The sequence below is a fragment of the Falco biarmicus genome, chromosome 1 (genome assembly GCF_023638135.1).
Source record: "Falco biarmicus isolate bFalBia1 chromosome 1, bFalBia1.pri, whole genome shotgun sequence".
Lineage (NCBI taxonomy): Eukaryota > Metazoa > Chordata > Aves > Falconiformes > Falconidae > Falco > Falco biarmicus.
Genome location: NC_079288.1, coordinates 17096331 through 17122577, shown reverse-complemented (window position 1 = coordinate 17122577; position 26247 = coordinate 17096331). Strand labels below are relative to the sequence as shown.

At 46.8% G+C, this 26247-nt stretch overlaps 1 protein-coding gene across 7 annotated transcripts in view; it reads right to left on the bottom strand.

Annotated features, from left to right (window-relative positions):
* The window catches only part of BCAS3 (BCAS3 microtubule associated cell migration factor), a 370196-nt gene that overhangs the window by 24126 nt on the left and 319823 nt on the right, over positions 1-26247 (bottom strand). The window lies entirely within an intron of this gene.

Sequence of the window (26247 nt, the reverse complement as noted above, 5' to 3'; positions counted from 1 at the left end):
GGCGAGGAAAGGACGGCTTGCTTTCAGCTGTGTGTTTGATGCATGTCTCCTGGAGGAAAAAAGCGTGCCCTTCCTTCAGCCCGGGGTATCTGTGGGTTTTCTCCGTTCCTGCACTGTGAAATGTTAGGTCAAACGTGAGTGAACAGAGACCCTTTCATCACCAGTGTCTCACTGAAGACGCTAGCTTTTGTGATGGAGTGCACGTACCTACAAAAGATACTTAAAATAATTCCTTAACTTGCAGTTATTACCTCATTCACAGCAGGGTATGGTGGTGTGCTGAACGCAGAGATTAGATTCTGAATTCAAGATCACTTCAAAGTACAAATTAAAATTATTCTACTTTATTATACAGCAAGTCTTCTGCAAAGGCTTACTTAAATCATTCCCACTTGGAACAAGATTACAGTTATGCTTTGTTGCTTCAAGCACATACCATTTATTCAACTATTAGGTAACTGAATACGCAGCGTTTATTGTGCCTGGTTTCTGCCAGCCTACTGAGGGGAAAAAATGCAAATGCCAACGTTTCTCAGAGTTAAAAGTACATGAAACACGTCCTTGTTATCAGGCTTTTGGTTTTCCCCTTTGATCAGCCGTCAGAAACTATCTACACTTGTAGTCTGTGACTGTACAGCTTCACAGCACACTCCCTGCCACTGACAGGTGGTAATAGAAAGGGTGAGAGACCAAGCCCCGCGGCAGGCGTCCCTTCCTCTGATAACGTCCAAAGTACCGGGTGATAACCGTTAGTAAACACTCGGGCAGCCGGTTAATCCATACATCAGCAAAGAGGGGCAGATAATTTTGAACTCTAATGGCATGGACTAAAGCACCGGGGCTGGCATTCAGGGATTTATATGGGCTGCAATGGTGACTTCTGGCTCCTGAATTTCATCAGCGCGCACAACTTTGATTTATCTCTTTGCCTGGCTGCAGAGTAGATTCCTGGCACTAGAAAACCATCAACACTAAAATGGACCTCTACAAAATGGGACCGTGGCTCTTATGTGATACATGCACTTGAACTCTGGATGAATCCCAGTTTAAACTGAGAGGAGGAATGACCAAATATTTCAACTTCTAATGGGTCTTTGGATGTGTAAGGTTACTCCAGTCTACCAATTTGTTTTAAAGCAAGGGTTCTTGAAGCTTGTTTGAGAAAATGCAGCAAGGAGGCAAAGTAATTTTGACAATGTTTAAGTCCCTGCAACACTTCCACATTGCCAGCTATCCTAACTGCAGGAGGAAAAGCAAAAATTGTCTTTTTACGAAGCTTCTTTTTTCAAGTCATCCTTCTGTGGTTGTGTGCAACCCTGAGATCCCCACTCTGCACATGCTCCAAGACCCCACCAATCTTAGTTGGGTTTGACAGGGCTCTTCCCATACCTGGAGAGCTATCGGGGAGGGGGGCTTTGAAATCTGCATCCCAAAGCCCCAGGGTGGCAGCGGGGAGATGATGAGCTCCCACAGGTTTGCAGGGTTGTGCCAGAGATGAGAAATCTCTTTTTTACTAGTGCCTGCCCTTATTCTGAAAGTGAGAAATGGGAGCATTTCTGCTCCTATAAGCAGACATATGAATAATAAGGCAAATGGCTTTTGAAGCTCTGCCAAGATGCCTGCATATGTGTACAGGCAGAAACTTTGTGGAGTGCCGGGCTCTGGCTCCTGAGATACTTGAGTGAGAGCAAAGGAGACAAGTGCAGCGTTACCTCCGCAATCAGGGCCAAGAGCTGCCAGAACTTCTTAGCAGCAATGTGTGAGGTGGCAAGTGTTAATGCAAATGCAGGTTAGAGGGATTAACTGCACGGAAAGTTTTCTTGTAAAAAACCGTAAGGCTGGTGAAGCTCTAGTTTTATCTTTCCTCCCTTTTCACTCCTCCTCCGTGTCAGGAGCACACATCTGGCAATTCCATCCACGTCCAGGCATCCCGCTATGATTCACCGGCCACCGCTGTACCCCGCGGGTGAGTAACAGGCGGCGGGGGCAGAGGAGGTCTGCACACCATCATCTGCTCCGTGCTGCTGTGGAATCCACAAATCCCTCCTTATTTCAATATACACATTGATAAAAGGGGTTCCACGCACAGCTGAATGCGCAGATGTGTGACCAAGGTTACTGGGGGTGTGGGGGTAGAAAATGGGACCTTGCTTGAACAGGCAGGTCCCTTCCTACCAGAAAGTCCCTGCTCTGTCCCTCTCTGATGTAAATCAAAACTGCTTCAGGAAAAACAAGACTGACTGTCATGGACCTTCCTGTTCTTCTTGCCATTGCATCAGCAGACAGCGCGCGTATCAAAGTAAAATAACTCTTTTCAAGACAGAATGAAGTCCTGGGTATCTTTACACCTTGGGAAATTCTTTGGCCAAGCGTGTGAAATGGCCGATGGGCTGGTTGCTCCCCAGGAGCCTTGGGGTTCTCTGCCCTACATACGTCATTACCGACGGCACACGAGCTAATGGCATTAAACTTACACCGATAGCAGCTAACCACATCTTTGCTATTTATTACATTGTAATCTCTTTTTCTGGCTGCCTCTCTCTCCCCTTTTCAATCCCGGTATCTCAGTTGATAACGTATCCAATTCCCCATCATCGGCCGCAGAGAAGTTTACAAATAAACCCCAGTGGAGTGTCCTGCTCTCAAAATCCCCCAAACCCGCAGCCAGAAGGTAAGTGCAGAACCAAGGCGGCTGGGAAAGCTCCTGCTGATCGCAGGGATTATGGAAGGGTTGAGAGAAGGCAGGCTCTGCCCCATGCCCGTACTGACAGACGCTGAAGTCCCACTGACAGCCACCAGTATCAGACCCTGACGTGTGAAGCCGAGCCCCTCTTGTCCCCCAGCCCTAAGGCAGCTTTGAGAGTGAACCAGGTTCCACCTAAAAGGAGCAATTCATTTAGAAACAACTCAGGAAAGAAGCAAATGAGGTCTTATTTTAGTGAAGCAATTACTAGTGAAATCTGGTGAAACCTCATTAAATCACTGAAAAAAATCCTGTTGACTTAAAACCGTGCCAATATTTCATTCCACCGCATGGTGCTTTCGAGTGAGCAGAACCTCTCCCCTTATCTACTGGAGATGAAACCGGGTGGATATCAAGACCATCACCCGCTTTGTACGACGCCCAAGCACCGTCCCAGACCCACGGCACTACCACCAAAACCCAACCCCAAATCAAACCGCGTGGGACAAGCAGCAACCTTGGCTCCAACATCTAGGCCGAAGGTGCTTCGTGTTTAGCTTTACGCTGCCCCTAACACTCCCCAAGCTAATTCCGCTCCACACGCAGGGCTTTCCTATCAAAACTTTAATTTTCTCCTGATACCCATCTGCCACTTCTGTTCTTCCACTGACGTCTGCCTCCCCACCAGCACTGCCCTTTACTCGGGCCGCTGCTAGGTGGAGCAGAATCAGGCCCCCCATCTTTCTGCTAAACGTTTCTCACATTTTATTAATGGAAATGGCTTCTGTTATTACTCATACCAAATTACGTTGCTTACGAGCGCAGGATTTGTCTTTTGCATTGCAATTGTTTTGAGGCTTTTAATACTAAAGGAAAATAAATTCTACAAAGGAGAAAAAACAACCCAGACCTTGGAAATGTCCTTTCATTTCACAGCCCTACCAACCAAGACTGAGAAAACCAAAGCAGCTTATTTTCTTCTCTGAAAAAATCTAGTAGTAAAAAATATTTTTACAGAATATTTTAATGCTTCTAGCGTGTTATTTTTCTAAGTCAAAATAGCTAAGCTAAATCTTTCACCATAGCCCTTTAATTTGAAAGCCAGGGGAAATTTTTTTCATTAAACCTCTGGACGGCTTTGTTTAAAATATGAAATCAAGTAGCTCCATTTCCTGTCTTCTAAGGAACAGTAAATCAAAAAGAGTTCGTTCTCCAAAAATACAGTAATGGTTCTATTAAAGAGCCTGACAGTTTTGAGCCTCACCTTGCATATTGCAACATAAGTGTGAGCAAAAATAACAGGGTAAATAGGAGAGGAAATGACCTGCCAATTTTAACTGATAAAAGATGCATCCTTCTCAGGAGAGGGATGGGGGTCCGACCCCCGGGGGCCGCAGACCCCGGGGTGCACCCAAGACGGTCTCGGAGGGAGGGGAGGGGCTACCCATCCCAAGCCCCTGCTGTTTCTGGCCCCCTGGGAAGCAGAAGCGGACTCTGACGGGAGCTCCACTCCGCTCAGTGCCGGACGCGCTGGTAACCGCAGCGTGAGCGTGACAGCGCTGCCCAGAAAAGCCTCAGCTGGGAGTGAGAATCCCATGGGCGGGTGAGGAACCAGCACATGGAAATTCCTTGCCCGAAGTAGTGAGTCAAATCGTAACATACCCCGTTTAAATATTAAAGGTTGAACTTTCCTACAGGGTTTGCCAATTCGCTTCCACACCACGACTTTGTTACTCCAGGGGGAATGCCGCCCAGCAGCAGCTCTCCGCGCTCGGCTGGGGACCCACGGACATCTCAGCGTAGAGGAAGCGGCACCTCCCAGCCCTGTCCCGTGCCTGGCGTTGGAACATGTGCCCATGCTCGGCAGCACGTGCTGCCGGTGCTCTGCCGACGCTGCCCCGCACGGCTCACGCTGCCTGCCCGCCCCTCTCCTGCTGCACACACCGCCCGAGCTGGGACAGACCCTGCAACAGCCCACCTCCGCCTGTGGCTGTACAATCAGGGCGTGAGTGTTAATTACTGCCCTTGGAACCCACGGCAGGAGCTACAGCCTTTGTGAGTAACTCTCTTTCCCTGTCGTCTTTCCCTCCCACAGAGTTTCTTTTTTTCCAGAATCGCTCCCAGTTCTGCTATAAACAGGACATTACTCACCAGCTCTGTATCCTGTGAGTGCATTTAATTAATGGAGCCTTCAGCCGGGGTACCCACCCCACAGGCAACGAACGCTTTCAAATCCCTTTGAACTTTTGGCTAAACGAGGCCAAGAGGTTCCTACATCCCTCAGTGCACTAAGGACTGGTAAACAAAAATGCTGTTTATTCCTCTGTCATTATTTCTAAATGAGTTTTAAGCAAATGCGCAGCTGCTGGGAGGAGCAAGCCCAGCGGCGGGGTGGACCAGGGAGCCCCCGTGCCCGGCGGCAGGGCAGGGATAAAGGCGACAGTTGGGCAGGAGGTTGCCCAGCCGTTGCCCGTGTCTGACACGGCAGTGGCCACACGCTGCCGCTGCCCAGCTCCGGACAGTGGCCAAGGTGGTGGATGGCAGCGTTGAGGATCACAGTGGTGCCGTGGTGTGAGCTGGGCAGATCCTTAGGGAGCACCTCGCCCTCCTCCCCGCCCCACAGACATTGTTCTCCTCTGGTCCTGCACAAGGGGTTAACCACGGGCTCAGGAGAAGCATTTCAGATGATTGGGAACATGGCCAGCGATCACAGCCATCCTGAAGGCTTTCAAATGTGAGCGAGGCTGCAATTTTCAGAGCTGGAGCAGTGAGATATTTTTATAAATACATAAATCTTTTCAAGGAAAAACAAATATAGAGGAAAGAATGTAAACATTATTGTAAAATGCATAATAAAATGTCTGTTGTTTGTTAATTTTGCTCCTTATTATCCAGTCTATCCGTACCACCGATGTTGAAACGTTTGCCTTTTCTATTTTTTTTTTTAAACTCCCTTATTCATTTAAAAATAGTTTCCTGCATGTTATATGAATAAGCAAAACCTAAGGTTCTAAATCCAGGAGAACTTTGAAGTATGAAACCCATGGTCTATGGGAACTATGTTTTCATTAATCAAAGTAGATGTTTCTAAAGCCATCAGATTTATCATGACTGGATTTCATATGTGAAACCCAATATACACACAGACATACACTGCTTGTCCTTTTGGATTAGTTCTGACCTTTTACTCTCCTTTCTGAAGGATCTGCCTTTCCTCAGAGCAAAGCTGCCCCGTTTTACCACTGCATCAGCCAAAGGAGCCTTGACAAAGTACGTTTTCAGCTCTCCGCTTTCTGTGCCTGAGTACGAGTCTAGGTGAAGGTCAAAACATAAATGATTAAGTATATTTATTAAACTCTGCCTTTGCCTTGAATGCTCCCTGCGACTGTTGTATGCCATCCAAACTGCAGCTTCACACCAGCCCGCTGGTAATACACCTGGCCACCAAACGAGGGACCCGAGTGTCACCGCAGTGCTGCCACCGAGCCCTGGGCTGGCAAAAGCTGAGCCAAGCCCCCCCAACCCCCCAGCATCACCCAGGGTGCCGGCAGCCCCCCCAGCCCCCCAGCATCACCCAGGGTGCCGGCAGCCCTGCCCGAGCCCCTGCCTTCCCCAGAGGTGCCGAGGTCAGCAAGAGGACGCGGGGTGGTTTAACAACCGGAGGCAGGCTGCGACATCCATCCAAGGCAGGACTTAAAAGATAAAATGCAAAAAATCTGTGTTTTTTTGTCATCAGCGGAAATTTACGCTGTGGTTTTGCAGTACCCGAAGGCCAGGGCTTTGCTGTCTTGCTTTGCGCAGGCTCTGCTGCTGTGTGCACCCATGGAGAAGGTGCGACTCGTCTGCCGCCTATGGAATATGGTGCATTGGAAAGTAACACGAGTGTATTTTGGTAACACTGGATGCAATTTATTTAGCGGTCTAAAAGCAAAAAGAGACGGAAACTACAGTATAACTGGATGCTTTTATGACATTAAAAACAAAATACCCCTTTGTAACAAAAATAATTTCCAAGAAAAAAATGTTTCCCCCCCCTTGAACAGCAAGATTCTGGCGTATTTTAACTCTTTATAGCTTTGCAGAATCACAATGCCTGGAAAAAAATCAGGAATGCTATGATCAGCCCCACGCCCCCTTTGAGATCAATATTTCTTTACGTTCAATCCTGACAGAAAGTAGAGTGTCCTGAAAACCTGAGAGCTCTGTACAAGTCGGGGTGGGTGCGCGTTACCAGGTACGATTCTGCACTGCAGAAAAACGTCACCTGATGTTCTTTCAACCTCCAGGTCTGGAAATTTCATTAAAAAAGGATTCACAAAAGATCTTCAGCACTTTTTAGTTCTTGCAAGGTTGGAACTGTTCTCCTGTGGTATTCACATACTTATAATTCTCAGCCCGGGTTAAAATTAGAAAATCCAGTAACTTTTTTTTCTCCTAGTAAAAGTTCCCACTCTCTGAAGATCTACGACTTAGGCCAAGCTTACAATAAGATGATTATTGAGATTTTCAGCAATGCCTAGGAAATTTAAACACACAATGAATTCCATTAAATCTCAGTGGAGGTTTTTTTAGACGAGGATTTTGTTTTACTTCTCATCTGAATAAACGCTGCGACATTATGATGCTGAAGCCTTTGTTGCATTGTCTTCATTGGGAAAAGCTGCATAAGATGCAGGAAGGCTCCATCTGCTATTTCTGTGACACTACAGAACAATCCCTATTTGCTTATTTGTTTATACGCCAAGTCATTTCTTAACTCTTCGGAAGAGGTTTGCAGGCATCCTCTGCGTCTTAGCAAGCTCACATCGAGAGGCAGAAATATGCCAATTCCACTGGAGGGACCTGAATAATATATTACCTCCCTTAAGAAAACAGCAAGATTTATCTTACTTATTATCAATCTGGTGGCATGTGCAAATGCACGCATACATATACACGTACAAAGGACGCATAATGGATTATAAAAAGCTCACATTTACCCATAAGTAAGGAAAGATCTGACAACTCATTGGGGTTTTCTGGATAACTAAGATCTTATGTTACACTTTGAGACACAAGCGTGGATTTGTCATATTGCTTGAGAATTAGTGGTAACGGTCTGAGCCAAGGAATTTAATTCTGATTGTTTCATTTGAATTAAAGAAATCTTAGTGTTGAAAAAACATTGGAACTGTGCTATATACTAATATATCACTCAACTTGTAATAGGAGACTCTTGTGTAACAGAAACAGTGTAATGCTTGGAAAGGCCAAGTTCATCGCAGCTATGGTTCCTCCGCTGCTGAATGGCATTTTAAACCCGCTGCAGAGGGGGGGCGAAGGCTTCCCCCCCCCAGTCCTGCCTGATGGAGCTGTGCAGCAGGGGGGATGTGCCTGGCACACCGCCCCAAACCCGGCCCGAGCATCCTCCACCTCCTCCTGCCCCGCACGCAGGGTCTCCCATGGACTTCTGCTGGGCTTCGGGTCATTGCTTCTTTGTGAGCAACGTGAGAGCAATGTTCAAAAACAAGGAGAGATAAAGGGACAGTTTCTTATCGCCTGGGAGAAAGCTTGCAGGAGAGAATCTGTAGGAAAGCAGCCATCGACGCTCAGGAAATGTGAAATTTGGTTTCCATCACTAGCAACCAGTTAAGAATGAAACTGAAATATTTTTCGCATTATAAGAACAACTGTTTCTCTGGTCTCGTATCACCTTTTCCAGATGAAACATTTCACAGCCCAGCTGACATATAAACAGAAACCAAATATTTTCCTAAGGTGCATCACTAATCCCACTCGGGGCCTCTAACTTGTAATTTATTTGTCTTACCTCACTATGAGATAATGTACACGTCGGCTCCAAGCTACTGTCTAATAACTACTTGTGCACAGGATAAATAAATCTCACTTGCAAATATGAGGCACTCGCCGGGTGTTTGGGAAGAGCTCGCCAGGCGATCTGTTTTCCTGCCCAGCACGCGCGTGGCAGCGCCGGGCTGCTGCCCGAAGCCGCATACCTGCCCGCAGCGCTCCTCAGCACCGTCAAAATTAGCGTCTCTGAGTCATTTACAGCAGGGGAGTCCATGTCAGTGGTCTAATCTGCTGCCAACACACCTATGCTGTAACCGGCTTTTCTTAGGGAATAACAGGAGCGATGACCTTCTGGCACTTTCTGCAGCAAATCTTGCCGTGTTAACATTCAGTTCATTAGGGTTCTGTCTGATACTATGTGCACAGCCTGCTGTATTCACAGCATCCCTACTGTTATTTTAATGTATTTCACAAACGGCATGAGACAGATTCAGGTATTAAATCAGAGCGATGGAAATGATTGTGTTCGGGGCAGCTGGGCAGCTGCCGTAAGGACACAGCACCATTACAGGAGGAACTGGTTTGGACAACTGCTCATGCTACTTCTTAATTGAGCGACTAAGATCAGGGAATGGAGGAGATGCCAAAATTCACCTAGAGGGCCAAATCCTCAGCTGAGGCAGAACGAGTTATCAGTGCTGATACCCAGAGTTTTATTGCTTGTGCCAGAGAAGAGCTGGAACGTCAAGGTTTAAGTAGCTCTCCCAAGGTCACCAGGCAAGTCTGTGCCAGGGCTGCCCAGAAAGAAACCTTCTGCCTAAGGACAGCCCAGTGCAATGCCACATCTTCCCAGAAGGCACAAAATCACGGCCGGCCCCTCCAGGGGCAGCGAGTCCTGCCCTGGCCCTGCAGCACGTCCCGGATACTTTTCCGTCGGCTCTGGGCGTTTCAGAAATTGCTCACTCCAAGTCTTTAGATTCCTCCAAGAACACTAGGAAAATGTGTTTCTTTAAGGACTACAGAGAAACGTGAAATTTTATGTTTAGAAAATAATAAAATTTCAAAAAAAACCCCTTAAAAGTTGTTTCCTTGTAAGCCTTCCAAGTCTGGGAAGATAAATTCTTTTGGCCCGATTATGAATTCATTAAAAGCAAGCGCCAAGTTGCATGAGCTAGTTATCTAAGCTCCAGCAAGGACAGGACCTACAAAGCACTGAAATCTCTGGTCCCAAGCCAGCTTAAGCATATACTCAATTTTAAGCATGCAAACCGCCCCAGTGACTCCAATGGCAGTATACATGTGCTGAAAGTTGTGTGTCTGCTTAAGTGTGCTGCTGGAGCGAGGCCAGAGCACTTGGGGACTCGCAGGACCAAGGTCTGATCCCCCACCATACCCTGTCCAAGGAGGGATTTCGCTCCAGCCAGGCAGGCTTTGGAAGGGACAGGCAGGACTCAGCTGGTCAGGAGCCAGCAGACCCGTCCTCGCTGTCTGAAGTTTTCCTCTGCATACATTGAGGAGGTTTTGCCCTTGTCACTTATATTATCCATCAAACATCTGGTGGCTGGATAAGGCAGAGCGACATTGCAAGGTGAGATGATGGAGTGAAAAAATTATTGCAACTGGCATGTCCTAGCCTAAGGCTTTCGGTCATTTAACTCATCTCACTCTCATCCTCGGCAAAGACTGTACGCAAAGGGCAGGAGATTTACCCTTCTACGTGCCTTGTGTTTGCACTTGGCAATCTGCAGTAACAACTCCAAATGCAAACAGGAGCTATGCAAAGCTGGCTCGCTGTTCATGGCTGAAAGCAAAGCTTTCAGGAATAAGCAAGAACTACTTACAAAAGTCATACAAGGACTGTGACTGCCTTGAACACCACCACCACTTCTCTACTTGACAGTGGCACTCCGGCCTCTGGAATCACAAAAGGTGGCTAGAAGGGTGTGCCCACAGGCATTATTCTTACGGGGACAAATTAAAATGAATTTTTTTCTTACTAACGTCCTTATCTTTGGAACTTCTTTGTCTTCTCCCCTCAGATCACTGCCTACGAGAAAGCTCCCGGCACACAGGTTTTTCAATAAACGGTAGATGACTGTTGGTGCACGGGTTACAGCCTGCTGCCAGATGCTCGGTGAAATGCCCTGACGCCAGACAAACGAGGCTGATGTTCCCCAGTGGAGATGCTGACCGAAGGGATCACGCCAGATCTCCCATCCCCTGCAGGCTCCTGCCCCCCAAGGAGCTGCCTCACTGCTTCAGCCATCCCCTTTCACCCCTATCACTGAGACAAATGGATGTCCCACTAACCAGAAAAGGACAGAACTGGGTGCATCAGCCCAAAACAAATGAAAAAAAATAATCAAGGGTAAGAGGAAAGTCTGATAATTGATGTTGTGCTGTTAATTTATGGAATGCAGCGTGCTCTAAATCAGAAGCATGAGAAGGAGATTTTTATCGTAGATTTTTTTTATCTTCCTTCAATAACACCCATTTTGGAGCACTGATGGCAAGGACGTGCTTTGCTGTGATTTATGAAGCAACACAACCTATACCGTAATTTGAGATGAACCATTCAACCAGAAGTCCCCCAAAGGGATCAGGTACATGTAAAGGGATGGAGGAGAAACTCTGGTGTCTGGAAGTCCAAATCACGACACCCCAAACCCCTGCCTGGCCCTACAGGCGCTGCCCCTGTCTGCCAGATTTCTCTGGATCCAGGAAGAACCGCCACACTTTTTCCAGCACTGTGGCCCCTTCCCAGCACATCTGGGATGATCCAAGTGGGGGTTGCTCCCTGCCTGCTTCCCCCAGAGGGCCCAATTCAGCCAGTCACCTCTGCACACAAGTTATAGCAGCCTCTAAATACACTTTCTAGCACCCGTGGCTCAAGCACCCTGGCAAACACAGGACCGTTCCCACCCAGCGATGGAGCTGCCCCACGACACACGGCCTGTCTGGCCAGGGGACAACAGCCCATCTCTCCCCAGGGACCCCGGCACCGCAAACCAGGTCCTGTGACCTTCGGGGCTGCAGTACCTAAATCCTGCTGGGAAACTAGCTTTAGTCCATATGAATAGCTTAATGATCATAACCACGTTGCTTGCCAAGGCAAGATGGATTCTGCAGACTACCATTCTCGTGGACAAGAAATATTCCACTTAAATCATAGCTCGTATACATTTGAAAGGATAAACCTGCTACTAATAAGCACGAATCAAAAGAGAAGACTCCAATTTTTATGCCAGAAAGCTAGCAAAAATCTTCAATGCATTATAAACAAGAATCTATCATTACAAACTAAGTTCAGCATGTAAAAATCCAAAGATGGAGTTTATTGTCTTTAATGGCTGCAAAATGACAAGTGTGTTTGCTTGAAAAGGAATTTAGCAAGAAGTAGTTCTGTACCAGAAACAAAATCCATCTTAAAAAAAGAAAATCACTGCTGACAGTTTTACAGTAGAATTAAGCTGCTGTGAACTCTCAGAAGTGGGGCTAATCACAAGTTTCTGGGGAATTTAATATGGAAAAGAAATCCGATTATTAGGGAGAATCCCGTAACTCAGGTAGAAGCTGATCCTCCACCTTTTCCAGTATAAAATGATGAGTGAAACGGTGGATGTTTTGCAGAGGGGGTCGCTTTCAGACAGCCTCCCTTCTGCCAGCAGAGTGATGACCTGTGAGCCCAGCGCAGCGACCACCCTCCCGCCCTGTGTCCCTGTGTCCCATCAGCACAAAGCCATTAACAAGGACACTTGGCACAAGGCATCGGGAGGAAAAACTTGCTTTAAAACCAGAGGAAAGCAAACCCAAGCAGGTGAGCAAGCGGGTCAGGTACTGGCTAACAAAGATATGAGAGGGATGCACCAGGTCTGATGATGTGGCTGTGTAAATGCAAGTGAAGTATTTCCTCCAGCGGGCAAGCTCAAAGGTGGAAGCTGTCCAAGGGGAATCTCTCAAAAACCCTGGACAGCAGCAAAATATGTGACAAAAAACTTGCCAAATGTTTTAGTGCTCTGCTGAAAGATCAAGGTGAAAGGAGCCTCTGCGCTGGAAGCCTTGGAAGAAAGACAGAATTTCCTGGAACAGAGCGCCTAACTGCTCAAACATCAACCCATCATCTCAGTTATGAACCGAAGAACTAACAATAACAATTTTACAGAGAGAGAAGAAAAAGGAAAGGGGGAGAAATGAAGTAAAATCTTTTGCCAGCTCCAGGTACACTGACCTCCCCATCTGCAGATTAATTTAAATCAAGGAAAGAGAAAAAAGCGGGACATGAGATGAAATGAAGAAAAGATTTCCAAGTACAGTAAGCGACCAGACTGGAAACCTATCCTGGGAGAAGTAACTGTTCCCAAGCACACCAGTATTACCTTTGATACATTAAAAGGTCAACAGAGGCACGAGTAGTTTCATATAGGGAGAACAGATTCAAAAGGTATGTTAGGGCACGTTCAAAGCACCGAGGGAAACGGTGGGGCAGCTCTGGTGTCTATCAAGCCATGTTTATTGATGTTCTTGCTAGCAGAGGCAAGGTTTCGGAACATGGATCATAACACCATTTTTATACCCTATAAAAGTACGCTGCAAAGCAATGAGAAATGGGGATTGTTGAGTTGTGCCAGGCAAGTCCATTATAAAGAAGGAGCGTACTTTTTCGTGAGGTTTTTTACAATGCGGAGAGCAATTCTCTTGCTGTGAAAAAACCTGGGAAGCCTCCAAAGCATATGTTTCACAAATCTCCAAAAAGTGGAAAACAAGATTCCGAGAGGAGAAGTGTAGGAGGTGCAGTGTGAGAACAGAAGTCGAGGATGAGCTTCCTCTGTGTCCCGCGTTGGGGACAGATGGGGCAGGGACCAGCCCAGCACCCCTGCTAGCACACTTGCAGCCTGTGCAGGGGCTCCCTCCCCAAGCTGTGTGCCTCGTAACTGATCTTAGGACAGGATTTGGGACTGCATGGGAAGCTGGTTCTCCTCCCTGCAATAACAGCAGATTTTGTTTAATTGCATTCAAAACAGGAGGCAAAAATACAGATGTTTAAGACCACCTGCATTTTCTGCTTAATCAAGCAGAGAACTGCCTTCTCATTTCAAGGGAGAGAATTAGCATCTTAGCACCTTGTTTCTCCCAGACATTTGACCTTTGTAGCTCTACAAACTAAGACACTGGCTAATTTTCATCTAGTTGGACACCGTCTGGAAACTACTGAGGAAGCTGGATATGTTGGAGGTGTTTTGGTGAAATATTTAAACTGGAGAGTTGCCACTGAGCTGAAGGCACCTTTTCCCCAGAGCCCCTGGAGCCCTGCCAGGGCACAGCGGAAAGGAGACCTGGGGACGATAAAGACCTTCCAGTACGTAATTCCATCTTTTCCATGTCAACTTTGAAAGTCAGTCCCAAATCCACACCCATATCTCATGTTAGTTCGTCAGGTGGGACCAAGGAAAGCATCACCTAAAGAGGTTACATCAGTATGACCACCTTTGGGTAGATGCAAATAAGGCTGCAAGGATTTCCTGTCTGCGGTCGCTTCCCACACACTCTGAACACTGTGGAAACCAGAGCGAACGGAGATAGTAAACCAACTCTCCGGCTTCATGGCTGAATCCCATTAATAGCACTCTGATCTGCCTAGTAAAGTCATTTGTCCATTTTATACCTTAATTTCTCCACCTGTGTAATAGGCAAGAGACAATACAGCTACTTGACTTCAGTTTTCCAAAAATAAGTATCTAGGAGTGCTCTGAGGTCTCGGTAGCAAGTCAGCGTGTATCACTGCTCACATAAGACCCCCTGGAGCTAACAATATGACTTTGGAACACCTCGAAAATCCAAACCAGATGAGTGCTGTGCCCATCTACATCAAAAAGCTGCCATTTTTCAAACCACCCTATTGTTAGATCAGAAAGGCCATGAGGCTCGGCTTCTGCAGGCTGTAGCATCAAAAGTTTTAGGCAGGTTTAGAGAACCCATCCTAACGCTCACGGCAGCGAAGACGAACAGCACAAGCTGAGCTGGAAATCCTACTGTTCATGAAGAATGCAATTCACCTCCGTGCTGAGAGCAGGCGCAAGGCCAATATACCATTTAAGACCCATTTTCAGGGCTTAGTAAGACTTAAGCGGTGTGCAGACCTTGGGCTAGCCTTCGGCACGGGAAGGGATTTTACCCCTAATAAACTAGCAAGAGCCCGTGGTGCAAATTTCTGCCGGACCTTTGACAGGATGACAGCTTCAGGAACATAATAATCCAACAGACTTGTAACGACTGAGTCCACCTACCCTTCTCATATAAGTAACAGGTCCAAGACAAAGGAAGTGGTAATTAGATGCTTGTGGTGAATTGCAGAGAGCCAAAGACCTTATACGATACCCAGTACTTACATCTACACTTAAATTAGGAGTGAAACTGCAGACATGAGACCTCAACATGTGGTATTCACATGTGGGCTCAAAAATACTGTCGAAGCCAGTTTTCTTACGGATATGATGCAGAGGGAAGGTCTGGAGATGCCTGATGGACAGCCCAGCTGCCTGGGTAATGGCACACTGTGCTCTACCAACTCCAGCGCAGGGGCTGCTCCAGCGCTGTCAGCGCAGATGCCAAGTTTTACCCTTGCGCCCCGTGCAAGCCAGACAACTACAGAGAGGTCCCGAGATGTCTGTTGTATGTACCGATTGAACAGTTAAACCTAAACAAGAAAAAATCTGAAATTCAGATGTTGGTGTCAAAACTAATAGGAAACAGGATGCAGCTATAATGCAAACGCAGTGGTCCAAATTCTGGTCTCAGTTACGACCCAGTGAGTCCAATATGAGTGTGGGGAAAATGCATTCTGTTGTACATTAATGAAGAATTTTGTCTCGTAGACTTAAAAATAAACTTGTAACTTTTTTTGACCCTATGTAAAATCCTAGCAAGATTTTTTCCAGGAATAGGCACAGGACAAAACCACTTGTTCTCCTGATATCACTTGACTTCAGAGATGCCTGCAACAGAGTCGAGGGCTACTGCTGAAATCCCAGTTCCACCAAAACCAACAGGAGTTTGCCAAGGTACTCAGTAAAGGCAGGGCTTCACCCCAAATCTTTAAAGAAATATGATTTTCTGAAGAGAATAATACATTAATACAAGCAAATGCTTTTCTATGAATTTTTTAAAGAAGGTATCAAAATTAAGAGTGCAAATACGTGGATGTCATCTTCACGTTGTGTATAAACAATCACAACTCACATTTCTGCCACACTGTAGTGAGTTGGACTAGCTCTCAGCAAACAAAACCAGAGACATCTGCAAATCGGATTTAAAATCTTTTTTTTTTTTTTAAACAAAATGATTAAAAGTTGAAGAAATACTTCCATATGGAAGAATCTTACCCCAACAGGTCACCACAAAGACACTTCAAACACAATAAAACAGGAAGTGCTAAAAAAAGCATAGCAGCTCACAAAAACCCCCACAACCTTTTCCACAGAAAAAATATATGTCACCCTGGGTAGAAAAACCATTTGGCAGTGTAATGTGTCTTTAATCTGCTCAATTTGCTTATTATAGTAAAGGGTTAGAGGAATTTTCAAGCAGTGGCCAAAAATACTACAATGACATCCTCCCCTTGAAAAGTAAACTTACTTAAAGTGAATTAACTTCTTCAACTTAAAATATTTCAAAGCTGAAAGTACCCTCACTGAAAAAAAAAAAAAAAAAAAAAGCTCCTGCCCACGAAGGATGGTTTCAGTGCTCAGACCCAGGACCAGCAACCATGTGGCCACGCCGGAGCGCGCCAGGCACCCGCTCTGCTCCCAAGGCAGCCCTGCCGCCCTTGCAGGGGGTGACCAGCAAACACCCAGCTGAGCTTTTTATTAGACTTTAGAAGGGCAAATGTCCTTTGAGGCACCACGGAAATACAGCATCCTACTATTTCCCTAATCCCAATGGTGGTGCAGCCAGGGCTGGAAGCGGAGCAGGCGGCAGCAGAGCACGGAGGCACTGCCAGCACCAGAGCCAAACTCGGGATTACCCGACACTAGGAACAAACTGATTTTGAGCCTACTGATTTGCCAAATTGCTTACTGGGCTTTGAGAGCCTTTAAAAACCAAGACCAAAGTTAGAGGAGATGGATATAACCCAGAAAAGCCACCTCTGAAGATGCACGGGGCGACTGGAGTTACCTTTACTCCCGATGTTCTCGACTCTACTGACTCAAGTATTTGGTCCTGCTAAACCCAAGAATTTATAAAACCACTACGTCAATTTTCCAGGTTATCTACAATTAGAAAACTCTGCACGTGCCCAACTTGCATGTGCCTGTGGCACGGACGGGCACAGCACCGAACCGGGGGGAAAGCCAGCAGCATCTCTCCTCCTGGCTGCCGGCACTGCACAGATACCTGGAGGAGGCCAACACAGATAATCAGAGGAAAATTTAAGGAAATCAAGGCTGCCTGCTCTTGATACTTCATATCCACGAGTTAAAGACAGAAAGGTGCAAAAAGCTTAATAGCATTTGTGGCTGAAATTAAAACTTTAAAAGAAACTTATAGTGAACAGTAATGTATGCAATGACATCTGGGACTGCAATCAGCAAACTGCTTTCAAGAACTGCCAAAGCAAACAGCCAAATAACAAATCCACTTTACAGATCATCAATCTGGTCGGGCACTTGCCAAGGTAAATAGTACAAGGCTGAAGTTTGCTTTGCAAACCAGTGAGCTGGGAGTTTAGCGAGGCCTGCTTCCAGGACAGCACTGTGGGGCAGGGTCCTCGCAGGGCTGGCGCAGAGAGTTCAACAAGCCGGTCCTCAGCCAGGGCTTTGGGGTGCATAGAGAGATGAAATATAACCAACATTAGGGATGAAAAAAAATAAATAATTGCAGGTTATGCTCATAACTCATTTTTGTGATGACGGCTATTAACACTGGTACGAAGCGAACGCGAACCCGTAGATAAAGCAGAGTTTATTGTAATGCTGCTTTGCAGATCGGGCAACATTTCATGGGAACGCCAAACCTAAGACTGAAAAAAATTAGTAGGAAATGAACCTTCTTTTATTTTCAAATGAGATAAAATCTGGCTCCAACTACCATATTTTACATTTTAGGGAAGAGGATATAAAACATCAAACAGTGATTTTTTTTTCATTATGAATGCAAGAAAGATAATTTATGGCGGCTGCAAAACATTTATTTAAGAAGTCAAGCCTTTATGTTCTGTATACAATTTACAGGGTTGTAAAAGAAAGAAGTGAAACAACTGCAGCCATAACATATGCATTTATGAATAATAATTGTAAGTTCGTTTTGTTAAATACAACTTCTGCTTTGGAGTTCATTCTTCAGTTGATTAGGAAGTCCCTGAGTGCAGTTGCGGATTTGTTTAACGTTACACTCTTGGCTAAAAAGAAAAAGGGAGTCCAAGACAAAATTGCTTGGCAGTGTATGTCAAGAACTGAGCAGAGTAATAGTTCGATGCATGTATAATATTTTTCAACCGGTGAGAGACGGCATACTCCTGGTGGAAATTGCCTCAGCTCTGTCTTCGAGTACAAATATTTGATTTTTGCTGCAGTTGGGCGGGTGTGTTGCGACATGGGGAGAGGAGGAGAGCCTCCAGCCCGGCCACGCCGCATATGGCTTCTCACTCCCTCACCTCAGGGCTAGACAGAAATGGACTCTTTCCCTTATTGCAACTAAAACCCCATTGCTTAAGTGCTGTGTTGATAAACATAAACCAAATGTGATGAAATTGGCCCAATATTTACTGCAGGAAAGGTGACTATTAGCACAGCTGTAACATGACGTGGATGCACAGGCTGGGGCCATGCATGCATGTGTGCGTGGGCAATTAAATGCAGTTACCCCCCACCTCCCATTTTTTTTTTTCCTCATTAATTAGTCATTTATCCTGGGAAATGACATGCAGCAGGGCTCAGCACTTGGAAAGTGTGCAGATGACAGAGCTTTCCAGCACTCAGGAGCCCGTAAGGGGGCTGCCTGCCGCTGCCGTACCCCAAAGCACCAGCAGCCCCCGCTCCGTGCCCTGGGGTTTGATCGCTGTCACCTGTTTTGTAGTTATGGTAAGTGCCTCAAACAGTTACTCTTAAGATTTGAGCTAATCAAACCATGATGAAGCATGGGAACAATTTAGAGCTGTAGTTGGAAATCAGTAAGTGGATCCCCCACAGGCACAAAATAATTCTGATGACGAATCTTTCATGCTAATCAAGAGGTCCTGTATTCATAATGAGTCGAGTCTCACGAACGTCCGTGCAGTGGGGCCAAGATCCCAGTGGGGATTTATGGCACAGCCTGCTTTGAAGGGCTCAGCCCCCTACTCCTTTTCTCTTCTTGTCCAGCAGCCCGTTCTCTGCAGACTCCAAGGATTGTGCTGCCTTCTGCACACACGAGCGCTGCGCCACCGACCCCCCAGCATGCACCGGTCTGCCCAGTGCCCACCGCCCAGCCACCCACCTCCATCCCTTCCTTATGCTCCAACTCGAACCAGCTAATGCTGACCCTCAGCTTCTCTCGGCGAGACGCTGTGTTTTACTTCTGTGGGCATTTTCTATTTTGGGGCAGTTTTCCTTTCTACTTCTGTTCCACTGAAAAAAGCCAGCATCTGGTATCACAATACAAACAGATATGGCTCCCCTAAACACCCAGCTTTCAGAGGCTTGGCAGGATCCCTGATCCGCGCTGTGAGGAGCTGCCGGTGGCCAAATACACTGATAAAAAGGATGTGTAAGTCCTCAACACTATCCATGATGGAAACAACTGCAGCTCTCACTGGAGGTCAGGACGCACACGAAAACAAGCCTACATGTGTAGCAGATTACAACAAACACATGGCCAAGATGGACTCGACAGATCAAATGTTGGAATCGTATGATGACACATGGAAAACTGGAGTTTAGCAGGGGGAAAAAAAGCAACTGAGAGCCCATATGTTCAATTAGCAAGATACAAAGCTTTTGTTGTATACCAAAAATAGCAAATAAAAGGCTGTTGTCATTTTTGGATATCCAGATGTGTTTCATTTCCAGCTTCACATCTGAATGTGTGGACCTGCCTGAAGATGAAAGAGAGGAAAGTGTGGCAATGGCTGAAGGGTATAATTACATCAAAACTCTTCCTTCCAAACAACGGGCGATTACGCTCCCCCGCACCTTACACAGCCCAGCCTGTGCACCAGCCCCGGCCGGCCGGCCTCCGGCAGGCTGCCGCCTACTTGCCCCAGCAGGGACAGCACCTTAGCAGGGATGGCATCTTATCAGGGGCGGCACCTCAGCAGGGATGGCACCTTAGCAGGGACAGCATCTTACCAGGGATGGCATCTCAGCAGGGACGTTATCACGCCTGAGGAACACGATTCCTCCTCAGGCCAACAGCTGTAGGGGCTGCCTCTCCCGTGTGCCATCAGCTCCATCACCTTGGCTCCCATGTTGCTGCAATGATATCCCCGTGGGAGCCACAGACTGCAAGAAGAACTTCTCAGTGACCAATTCAGAAAAGCTCTGTCTCGATGGTTACTTTAAAATAGGCCACCTTCCCAAAGACCCTGAGAAGACAGATTTATACCTCCTGAGCAAGACTCACAATGGGCAGAAGTGGATGCCAAGTCACGAGCACAACAGCTACCTGGCCAGAGACCGTATAAAGAAAACACCAGTCTATAACCAATAAACACAAGTTACTTAGGTAGCGCTCAAACAAAACCAGATGGTCTCATCTACAGCAGCTTTCCCTTTTCTCATTTCCCCCCCTCCCCCCCCCCTCCCCGTTTTTGAATTTAAATTATATTCGAACAAGGAGCATTTGCCAATGATGTGACTTCCCAGGCGATGCTTCAGGTGTGCTACCCTGGTCTGACATGCCATCTAATTAAGGCAGCAGCTAATTCCACCAGTCTCGAGAGAAGGAAAGGTAAAACTGCGAACACTGCCAATAGCAGTGCAGCACATACCCTCAGCACGGCACTGGGCTGAGACTCATCCTGGTGGTCACCCGCACCATCTCCAAGCCCACACCTCCCAAGCAGCCGTGCATTTATCCTCCGGGCATGGCTGTGGGGCAGGATTATTATCTCTCATTCACAAATGGAAAAACTGAAACACGATGAGATGAAGTTACATGCCCAGGATCACCCAAGAAGCCTGTGGCTGAGCTGGGATTAGACCTTCCGAGCTCCCCAGCCCTTGCCCAGCTCTTAACCACAACACCATCCTTCCTGAATGCTTTTATGTAGTTATATTTATCTTTATGTAGGGTCATCTTGGCTCCCTTTATGAAAAGCACATATGGTTTCCAGTCCCCAAATTGCCTGGGTAAGGGTTAAATATTCAAATATAATGTTATTCCTGGCATTTATGGAAAAGTTTCTCAGTGCCTATTCCAGAATCCCATGGCTTTTTTGGAGCTGCTGCTCTGCATCACTGATAGTTATAAACAGGCTTGTCACTTCCACGTCTGTGACTTGATAAAAACGAAGTACTTTATCCAAAGGATTAAAATCAAGCTAAATGATGAGAACGTGGCTACACATTTGCATTTGCTAATGTTCTAATACCAATTCTATGATCATAAAACTGGTATCAACAGAATTAGAGGAAGAAGGAAAGCCAGCAAATGGTGCTGCAATAACCTGGGCATGCCCAGCTTAATGTCATGAGCTCAAATCCCTTGTGTTAGAGTGTCTTTACCACAAATTCTCAAATCATGTAACTCCTCCGGGTTGCAGCGAACAGCTGTCGTACACACAAAGTTCATCAAAAAAGACACGACACTAATAACCACCAAAGGTAAACAAGCACCTCTCACCACCACCATGTCATTGGCACTGCTACAAAAATTACTACTAGAAGAAATTCAAATGGCAAAGCCACGAGCCCCAATCTGTACTTAGGGGTCTATTCTGGGCATCGTCTCCACCTGGGTGGGTGGTTAAGCACTTTATTGCTGACTCAGCTGAACAAGAATTGCTACGCTTTGTCCCACAGTCCCTTTGGTTGCATCCACAGCATTTGAGCAACCGCCCTGGGATCCTGAGCGAGGGTCAGCCAGCTCCCAGCCGCATGCAGGGGGACAGCAGACAGCTACACCAGCCAAGGCATGACCAATGTACAGACATTGGTTTTACACTCTGGCATGCATGCGAGCACTTACTTCCTCTTGCATTACTACAGCGTGTGGTACTGCTGCGTGTAAAGACCCGAAAGAAGAAAAAGGCAGATTTACTATCATGGTCTGTCTTCTAGATTAGTAATGATTGATGGACTCTGTGTTTAGATCTGATTTTTGTTTCCATTCTGTGTAATGTATAAAGGAATAAAGAGGAGCAAGTAATACATCTTGCTCCCAGAAAGCAGCAGACAAGCAAACCCATGCTGGGGCACTGTTGCCAGCACCGTGTGCCGCAGAGGGGGGACTCACCCCACAAGTGCCAAGGGATAGGAGCTCCCCGTATCACCCGAGCAGCCACAGCAAACCTCCAAGTCCCGGCCGCTTCCCCACCCAACACCAAACTGCAGCCCCGGGGAGGTTTCGTTACATGTCACCGTGTTTTTCAGCTCCTTTCGAAAGGATGTGGAATGCTATCGGCATGCATTGTTTGGAGGGCACTGATAACCACACCACATATGAAGGGAAGCTCGGTGTTTCCACCTAATCTGTACCACGTGCAGGTCAAAGATACCACGTTGTTTCTGCAACTGTTCACTTAATTATTTTTAAATAGATCAGCCACAAGATCCGTCCAGCCAAAACAAGGAGAAAACACATTCCACAGACCAAAGGCAGTTGGAGAAAAAACCTTCCTGCACTCATTAAATACCGTGTCAGACATTCAGCAGGCATCATGCGCTTAAAGATCTGTTTACTCCATCATTACTAATATTCAAGATACATTTAAAGTAAATAGGTTAGGAAAGCATTTGGTCTCATTGCTATGTAGCGCAGAATCCCAGCAGGCTGAATTTCCTGGTAAACTATTCTGAGATTCCTTGAAATCTCGACTTTGTCCTCTATTCCAATGCTGCTCTGGTGAAACCAAGCCGCTGTTAGGAACAAAAAAACATCAGTGCAATTTGGTTAATAACCTAATAGTTACTTCCCCAGTTCAGCAGAGGGCCAGGAACTGATTGCAACTGTGCTACATGCCTTGCTAACTCCAGGAGCCAAAGCCTCAGCCAACATCACAGGCTGCCCATGGGAGGTGGTGGGTGCCCATCCGTGGAAATGTCCAAGGCCAGGCTGGACGGGGCTCTGAGCAGCCTGCTCCAGCTGAAGGTGTCCCTGCTTGCTGCTCACTTGTCCTTCCTCGCTGTCGCTCTGCTACAGCACACCACGTGTGCTCTGTTCAACTCGTACGTGCGTTAAGGAAACACCTCTACTCAATCACTGAAACAATGCAAGAAAGGCAGAAAAAAACACCCCCGAACCCACAAAACCCAAAAAATTTCAGCAGCAGAGCTGAGGGGAAATGAACTGTGGGGTTGGAAGGAGAAGGCAGGGTCAGGGAAGGGCTGGGAGCCTCTTAAATGGGCTTTGCTGCGGGATAAGATGCTCATGTAACTACACCCTTATTAGTGTTATTTTTTTAAAGCTGGATCATTTCACAGATCTGCTTTAAAAACATGTCATAAATGAGATCTGCTGCAATGGAGCAGTAATATGTGCCTACAGCTGGAGCCTGGATGGAGCTGTGCTAATTTAGGCCAGCTGAGGGCCTGAGCCCGTATTACCCCAAACTTCACTCCATCAGTCTGAAGGGGGCAAAAAGTCCTAATTGCCTGTGCGCTGTTCTTCCCTCAAATGTAACCCCTGTCTAGAAGATTAATTTTCTTGGTACTAGAGATTAAAACCCAAAAATAAACACCTCCCTCCAAAGCTATCGTTTTCATTTAAGGCTTAATTTCCAAACAGTTGGAAAATTTCCAGATCTCCGAAGTTTTGCCCAAAAATAGAAAGTACGCTCTGCAACTGATTTTCAAGATCTGTTCTGTTTATTTACTAACTCTACTACTACCACAACTGCTCTTTTACAAACCGAACCCGACGGTGCTCCTTGCCACCCAGTCCCTGCCAGGCACCTGCACTTCTCAGCCGGCCGCCGCGCAGGTGGTGATGCTCTGGCAGGGAAACGCTGGTGACTACGTAAGGGGATTACCCGGCACGCTTTAAAAGGGTGCCAGGAGAGCCCTTCGGCTTTTTACAAACCTACATGCTTGCCAACTGCCAGCAGCGGCGTGAGAGGCGCAGGCCCGGCATCTCTGCGTGCCGGCTTTCCACCGCAAACCCGGCGGGGAGGCTGCAGTAAGGGCAGCCGTGGTCCCGTGGGAAGGCAGCCCACGGCATCGCTGCCCTGGGGTGGGACAGGTCCCTTCCTACCTACAGACCCTGCAGAGGAGGAAGAGAAGAAAAATAACACATGCACACAGAGACTATCTTGCAAAAGTCTCTACGTTTTCCCTCTGGAAGAGGCACAACCGCAGCTCCTGCCTCTGCTACAGCATCTGAAGTGAAGCCTCGGGCAGGTCACTTCATCCCAGAAGCTGGTTTACAGCTGTCTCAGCTGCACAGACAGTTCGTACCTCCTCGCACTGAAAAGCATAATTCACTAATGCCTATAAAACAGTTGGTGTTTTCCACATGCAAGTGTTAGGAGGAGGCGGGGTGTTGCTGCTCTTTCAAGGAAATGTTCTGTGGCAATTACATTGTGAGAGACACCCTGGCTTTGCCAAATGACAATATTAGGAAAGTATGTAGACAAAAGCCAAAAGAGAAAACCGTTTTAATTATAATTTTGGCACTTCAGCAGCGATTGGTATTTACAAGTCTCTGCGCCAGCCACTCGTGCTCCCGCGGGCGGACGTGCAGGGTGCAGGCTGCTGGTGGGGAGCGGCTGGGGCTGGGGGCTGCGCGAGCCTGGCACCTCCTCACACACCCCACCGGGTACGTGAGACATACCCCCCGTTCACAGCCGGAGAAACACGAGCTGGAGAGGGCAGAAGCCGTCCTGTGGCTCCTGCAGGACAGCAGAGTAAGCAGGCGATGGAGGCAGGACTCCCTCCCTGCCTGCTCACCAGCCTTTCCCCATCAATGTACAAACCAGCCCCTGAATATTTATTAGCCTCGTTTTTTCCAACCTTCTTGTTCATACCCCGGTAGCTGTTGGTCTAACGCTTCACGTATTTTTAAAGACATTCCGGTGTTTATAGGTGTTGGGGTGTTTCTAAGGGAGTGAGCGGGCTTCCACTGGAAGACTCCCACCAGCTGTGATGGGAAGCAGCACTGTTCCCCTAGGAAAAGCAAGAACACGACCAGAGCGGAGATCCTGAATCGCAGCTGGTGTCTCTGCCACCCGGCCAGGGCATCGGTGGGCAGCAGCACGACCCCCCTGCCTTCAGCCCACCACGGCGGCAAGTTTTACTGCTCTGCAACATATGCGTGTTTGACACATTCTGCATAAATAATTTATTATGGAGACAGATTAAAGTTACAAGGCATTAAATCTTGCACTTTCAGCGTCGCACAAGTTTTCAGTAGTGCTGGGCCTAGGGCTTGTTTTGAGTAGCCCAGAGGGAGAAAAATCCACAGTGCTCCCATGATATATGTTAAAGTAAGCTGCTTTTTATTTCAATTTGGAAAAAGTTAAGTAAAGCAAACCCTCAGATCTAAGCTACAGGATTGAAAGAACAGGTCGCAAGGAGAGGAGGAAATTCTACCATATCCACATGAATGACACCATTTTGGTTTCTAAACTCCTATCTGATTAACCAAAGACTTCCATTTTCATCTAGTGCCTATGTTAAATATAAACAGACATCAATCACAGAGAAAAAACAGTAATTACTGTTTCTGTCAGGTGAAGCCATCACTTCTATGCCATTCGGCAGAGACCTTTTCGTGACATCCACATAATTTGGCGTTTTGGGGCAGCAAGAGGTGGCTGCAGAGCCAAGAAGCCTCCCTTGGAGACGCTGCTCGACTCTGTGCTGCTGCAGCAGCCCTGTGGATTGCTCCATTTCCACAAAAAGCTGAGGAGCGCCATACTTCTTCATACCCCTGAGCATCGATACATTATAGTATTAGCGTAAAACTCTGGCCAGGCTCTTCCAACGCCCCCAAGTCACTGCTTTTTTCTCTCCTTTCTTTCTGAAGCAGCTTGCTGCACCCAGTGAGCTCTCTGCACTCTCACGGATCAGGCAGATATCTTTTGGTCCAAGTTCAGACCCACGATACGATGGTCTGACTGATGCAAAACGTAAACACTTGTCACCGAAGCCATCCTTTAGGAAGCTGTTTCAACACTTTGCTTTTGTGCTGAATAACATCCTTTCCAGAACTACCATTACCTGTGAAAAATCAGAATCAGTTTCTCAGAGACATTTAAAATAACAAAACCCAAACAGTGAACCTGTAACAGATCAAAATGTCACTAATACAAACGCTTGTACTGGTACGAACACAGTCTAAGAATTATACGGGGGGTGTGTGGAGCTGATATTTTGTAAATTAGTCTGAAGAACTTCAAGACAAGACACTTGGGAGCTGGATTTCTCACAGAGCCCATTTTGCTGAGCTGTACCACGCCACCAGAGCCACAGAGAAACGGCAATGGAAATCATCACCTTCTGGTGGCCCTTCTGCACTTCATGGAAACAGAGTTAAGAGTCTCAATCCACTTAATAAAAGCATCAAAAATACCAACCAACCAAAAACCAACTAAACCACATAAAATTCTTCGATTTTGCATTCCAAACGGCTTTTTGCAGTTG